We start from the raw sequence: 6,000 nt of genomic DNA, 5'->3' as shown, positions 1-6,000 counted from the left end.
TCTTGAGAAACTCAAAATTAGGAAGCTCTGTTGCTATGTAATGTCTGTTTTTAAGGCTCGTTGAGAAATTCTCAGAAGGAATTTGAGTAAGGAAAGAATCTGTGTTAGCTGGAATGAGTGTGCATAAAGCAGCTTTTCTGCAGACTTGAAGGGTGCCAAGGAAACAAAAACAGTCATAGCTAATAGTTCTGTGGGAGGAGGAAGAGGATGATATGTGGATATTATGCTGTGAGATGCTGGTTCGTGCCTGGTCTTGAAAGGTAAAGGTGAAAATTGAGTTAGGAGGAAGAGAAACTGAAAGGGAAAACTTTTAACTGCTTACTCAGAGATAAAATCTTTACCTTTTCACTTCTGCATCTTCAACTAAATCTCTTGCTGTAGTAGGACAGAACTAATGGTACCAAGTGGTGACCAGGCTGGTGGGAGCGTGAGCAGGCTCTGCTAAGAGCTGGAACTGAGGTGATGAGGGAGATGTGTTCCCTGCTTGAGGCAGGTGTCTGCTGCAGGAGTTCAGGGGAATTGACTACAGCAGTGATGCTGACATGTGTAATAAAAGATGACAAACCTCATGTGGATGCTCTCATTCAGAGGTAAGGTAGCTCTTTTTGCTGGACTCCGATTCTCCAAAAGGTTAAAGCCTGTTTCAGCTCTGACTCAGAGGACTTAAATCTGAGTGACTGTGAGCAGACAAGCTCTGAGTTCTGAGTAACTAACTGTGGCCTTGGGCCAGTCATCCTCCAAATGTATCTTACAGAGAACTGTTTTGGCTTTCTGGGGAGCAAAATAAATCGGAAATAACAGTTCTCAAAAGTTCTGACTTTAGCTAGTATAATAACTTGCCAGGCAGAGCTGATAATAAATGTGTGTCTCAGTCCTAAAATACTGTTCTTCATATGCTCCAGTGCTCCCTGGCATAAGGACAGTATTGTATGAAGAATTAAATGGACAAGCTCTAAACAGCTACAGGAATTGTTACAATGGCATCAGGGTAGAAGGAGTTTATTGTTAGAGTTGAATAGTGGGGCTTGCTTCCTGGGCACTAACCTTTCTCCCTATTAATTCTTTGACATGGAAGGAATTAATAAGATTCCCAGAGAATAGCTTCTGTACATGGCTTGAGGAACTTAATTAATATAAAAAACAGTATTATTCCTAAAGCTACTTCACTACTGTTGGCTTTACAATAGGACTTCTGCCTAAAATGTCCCTGTCTCCTGATTCACTTCCTGCTATAAACTCAGCAAAACAATAGCCAATTCACAGAAGATATATAGCCCTGCATTTCATCAGCAGAACATGTCAGGCAGAGCTCATTTATCTGTGGTAGAGGAAGGGCTTTACTGTGGCACTCTGAACTGGTGCTGTTGCTCGAGCAGTTGCTGTTGAGTTGGCTTGGATGGAAATGACAGAAGGGAGCTGCCATTCCGTGCCTGCTTTGAGACAGGAGTTCACTCCAGCCTCTGGGGCAGTGGGAAGGACTCTGTGCCCTGTGGTGCAGAGGTATCCATTTATGCTGACTTGTGTGGCTTCTTAAAAAAAAAGCCAACAAAACAAACAGAAACTTTATTCCTCTTCTCTGCAGAAAACAAATGCTGATAGCTGGGAAAAGCCGAGTTTAGCCGCAATGTTGTTTTAAATTCCATTATTAAGAGGAAATAGGAGCATAAATGAATATCTTGGAAAAATTCGTTGTTTTATACTGAATTGTAGGAAGTTGCATGGGCTAGACTCTATGTTTTTCCACCTTTTTTAAGTTGCCTAGGCAAGCTCTCCATACTTGAATTTTCCCAGTAATGGCAATCACATTGATACCTTTGCTATTGACAGCAAGTCTTGTGTGCCTTAATTATTCTGCAGTTTTGTACCTATTAAAAGTAAATAATTCACATCTGAGGTAGCCACAGACAACTGCTGTAAAATAGAAAAGTTTGGACAGCATGAAACAGTATTTGAAAACACTCATGAAAAACAAGAAGACAACAAAAAGTACTTCAGACGAGAACATGGCTTTTACTTGAAAGGTTCTTTCCCAGTGAAAGCTGGGGAGTGAAACAGTGAAATTCATTGATTTGAGTGGAATTAAATTTAATAATCTGAATTTTATTGTCATTGGTTGGCATATATAGTCACTAATGGCATTACATTTGCAAGGAAAATAGGATTTAAATTTACATTTGAAGTGTAAATAAAGATTATAACCCATGGAGTTTCTTAGCAAGAGAGAAAGAGTTTGAAGAGAATTCTGAAATGTTATGGCAGCAGTCAAGAAACACAAAATTTGTTCTGAGTGAAGGCAAGAGACAGAATTTCTTTACAGGGAAAGTACTAGTGCCTGAAAGGACACATGAAATTTCTGAGGACAGCAGAAGAAACAAGAAGCATATTTAAAAATAGATTGTGTTAAAAGTAAAAATAACCGTGGGATACTTATCTAAAATGAGAGGATTTTTTTTTCCCCCACAAACTTCCTGTCTTGTTCCTAACAGTCTGAATCAAATGCTCACCAGTGGGGCTGGAGAGACTGTCAGCTGTTCTTCTAAGGAAAAAGATTAAGGTAATCTTGCACTGGATGTCACATTTTCATGATAACTGAAAATGTACAGAGAACAACTGCTTTTTAATACTTAGGAAAAAAAACATCAAAGTACCAAAACCAAAATTATTAATATGGTGGAGTGTGATTCTTTACATAAGTAAATTATTCATGCCATCATAATAGTGTCATCTTGCTGGGATCTTGCATCACTGATGATAGATATAATTAGGCCACTAATCTCTTTTAATTCACTGAGAAAAACTTAATCTTTCATTATACATAAAGCCAATTTACATTAGATAAATTGAAAGAAATTGCACTTTATTAACCTTTGAGGTGTATTTCCCCAAGCAGTTTTTCAAGTGCATATATGTATTTATTCAGTGCATGTAGCCTCAAGCCCTGTATATATTTATACAGACATTAAACTGTGTTACCATGACTAATGCAGTGAAATTACTATACCTGTATGTGTATTAACCCCAGTGCAGACAAATTCTGCTTTCTTCACAGGAAGAGCAATAGTGTTGATTCCAAAAGTACATTAAGGTGACTCTAATAATGTTGCTTCCAAATTGTTTCAAATAATACACTTGGAATGGGGTAAAAACTTGGCAGTTAAAAATGCATTTTCAAAACTCTGGCAACATTATTGTCTTACTGCTTCCAAAGGTGTCTAGGCATTTTCATTTAAGTGTCACAAGGATAGAAAACATCTTGCAAGCAGAAAAGAATATTCAGCAGGCTCAAAAATACTATTCCCTAAAGTAGCGCCTTGAGAAACTTCCAAATATTAAATTAAGATGTTCATAAAAATTGCCTTTTGGTAAGCTTTCTTTTTTCCAGCTAATAGTCTTGATTTCTTTATCTTCAAAATTATTATTTAATAGCATTTATAAATATATTTTATAGCAGTTATAAAGATGGGAGTTGAATCATACAGATGTTTAAGTGAAACACTGAAAAACAAATCTGAGTCCAGTTGTTTGTACAAAAATGTTGTATAAATTCCTCATTTCTGATCAATCTCCATTCCCTTGGAAGCCAGAACCAGTTGAAATTCCATATGAAGGTGATTCCCAAATAACATAACTGCCTTTCCACTATGACACAAGGGCTAAATTTATTGCACCTATATGTGTGTGTGTACATTCTATATTCTATATATATTATATGTTATCTATATAAAAAGTATAGTAAGTGTATATATGGAAATACAGTAAAATATATGTAAATAGAGTAATACATTGTATACAATTTCCATGTACATATTACAATGTAATATATATAATTATATGTTTTACATATATATATATAATGGATAAGCAGTACATCAGCCTACCTAGCTCAATACATGGGAATAGCTGATTTGAAGAATATGTTCTTCATTGTTAATAGACTCTCTGATAGTTTGTGTCACCAGACTCAGGACTTGCAGATACATTTCTTACTCCTTTTACAGTAATTGTGCCCAAACTGGCCCAAGATAAGAACATGGGCCCTGGTTTTCACAGGGAGTAGCATAGATGCAGTTAGCCCAGGGTTTGTGCACAGTGGAGTGGTTTTGGGGCACAGGGTGGTAGCACTCTGTGTGGAATGGTTGGGGATTTTCTGTGCCAGCCCACCCCAGGCTGCAGGTTCTGTCCTCTGCCAAACTGGATTTCCCTTTCATGGCAGTATGAGCTCTGTCCTATGATTTACGCTGAATTCCTGGTCTGTTTCTTCCATCTTTGAACAAGTTTGAGCATTATTCAAGCAAACAAAGAGATGAATGACTGTTTTGATGTTAGGTTGAAGAAAGTCTAAGTGTTCTGGCATGGAGAATTTCCAGCTTTGACAATGCTCTAGGCAAAACAGAAGCTTAATTCCTTACAGAAAGAGCTGTATTTATGATTGTGTATGTCCCCTGTAGTGTGCTGTAAAGAAAGCTTGATCTCACATTAAGGAGAGAGACTGTAGAAAAATAAAGTGCAGCTCTGGTCAGAAGTGTAAGAAACAATAAATTACAAGACTCCTCCTCTCAAATGTGAACTGTTAACTTTCAACACAGGAGAATGAGGAAAGGGAGACTAGGGAAGGGAGAAATCATGTTAAATCTTAGGAAGCTTACCAACCTGGCCAAATTTTACAGTAATGTTAATAGCAATCAATTCAAATCCATTTGTCAAGGACATTCAGAAGATAAATTTTATCCCGGTGTTATGGTCTTACAATCCTACTCAACTAATCTAAGTGAACTAAAGTTAATGAGTCACAGACTGAGTGAAAGAGTACAGGAAGACTTGGCGTCGATCTGATTATATGCGGACTTGCATAAGAAACACGGCCAAGAGGAAAGTACTGTTTTGCAGCCCTACCCAGTGATCCAGAGCCCTTGCTGTCCTCGAACCAGGCTGTCCCCGGGGACAGCGCTGGAGGCACAGCACTGATGAGAAGGGCAGATGGGAGGGAAATGCAGAAACTAGCGGCGAAGGCAAAGGCTGAAGGGACGAAGGAAGGTCACCGTGGTGGCTGCTGCTTGGAACTTGACATAGTTCTCTGTCTAAAACAAATAAATCCGAAAGATAGGCGAAGGCCTGAGTACCAGTTCTGATACTGGTAGAGAACAGCGTAGCTCCGCGGAGAGCGGTGTACCCAAGCCAGCAGTGCCACGGCAGAGGCGGCCCCTGTCCTTGAGCCGTGCCCGGGGCAGCTGCGAGCCCGGCCCGGCCCCGAGCGGGCGCTCCCGGTGCCGCAGTGCCGGCGGAGCGCCCCGCGCTGTGCGGAGCGGAACCAGCGCCGGCAGCGCTGCCGGGCGCCGAAAAGTCCCGGACACTTCCCGGGATCTGTCAACTCGCTCGCATTTCGCTCCGGGAAACAACATCTGCTTATTCACGGTGCCCCGCAGTGGAAACGGGACACGGACGCAGTGTTATTCCCGCCGCGCCCTGCCACGTTCCGCAGCGCTCCTGTCACGGTTTCCTACACTCGGACACCTGGCTGACGCTGCGGCCGGCCGGGCCGGGCAGCCGCTGCCCCCGGGGTGAGCTCGGCGGGATCCGGGGTGGTCGGAGCCCCCCGGGGTGAGCCCGGGCCGGGGACGGTCGGAGCCCCCCAGGGTGAGCCCGAGCGGGGTCCGGGGTGGTCGGAACCCCCCGAGATGAGCCGGGCGGGGTCCGGGGTGGTCGGAGCCCCCCGAGATGAGCCGGGCGGGGTCCGGGGCGGTCGGAGCCCCCCGGGGTGAGCCCGGGCGGGGTCCGGGGAGGTCGGAGCCCCCCAGGGTGAGCCCGGGCGAGGTCCGGGGGCGGTCGGAGCCCCCCGGGATGAGCCGGGCGGGGTCCGGGGCGGTCGGAGCCCCCCGAGATGAGCCGGGCGGGGTCCGGGGAGGTCGGAGCCCCCCAGGGTGAGCCCGGGCGAGGTCCGGGGGCGGTCGGAGCCCCCCGGGATGAGCCGGGCGGGGTCCGGGGGCGGTCGGAGCCCCCCGG

This window comes from Melospiza melodia, chromosome 4 (assembly GCF_035770615.1).
Source record: "Melospiza melodia melodia isolate bMelMel2 chromosome 4, bMelMel2.pri, whole genome shotgun sequence".
Taxonomy (NCBI): domain Eukaryota; kingdom Metazoa; phylum Chordata; class Aves; order Passeriformes; family Passerellidae; genus Melospiza; species Melospiza melodia.
The sequence above is the reverse complement of the archived record's forward strand: the minus strand, read 5'-3'. Positions refer to the sequence as shown.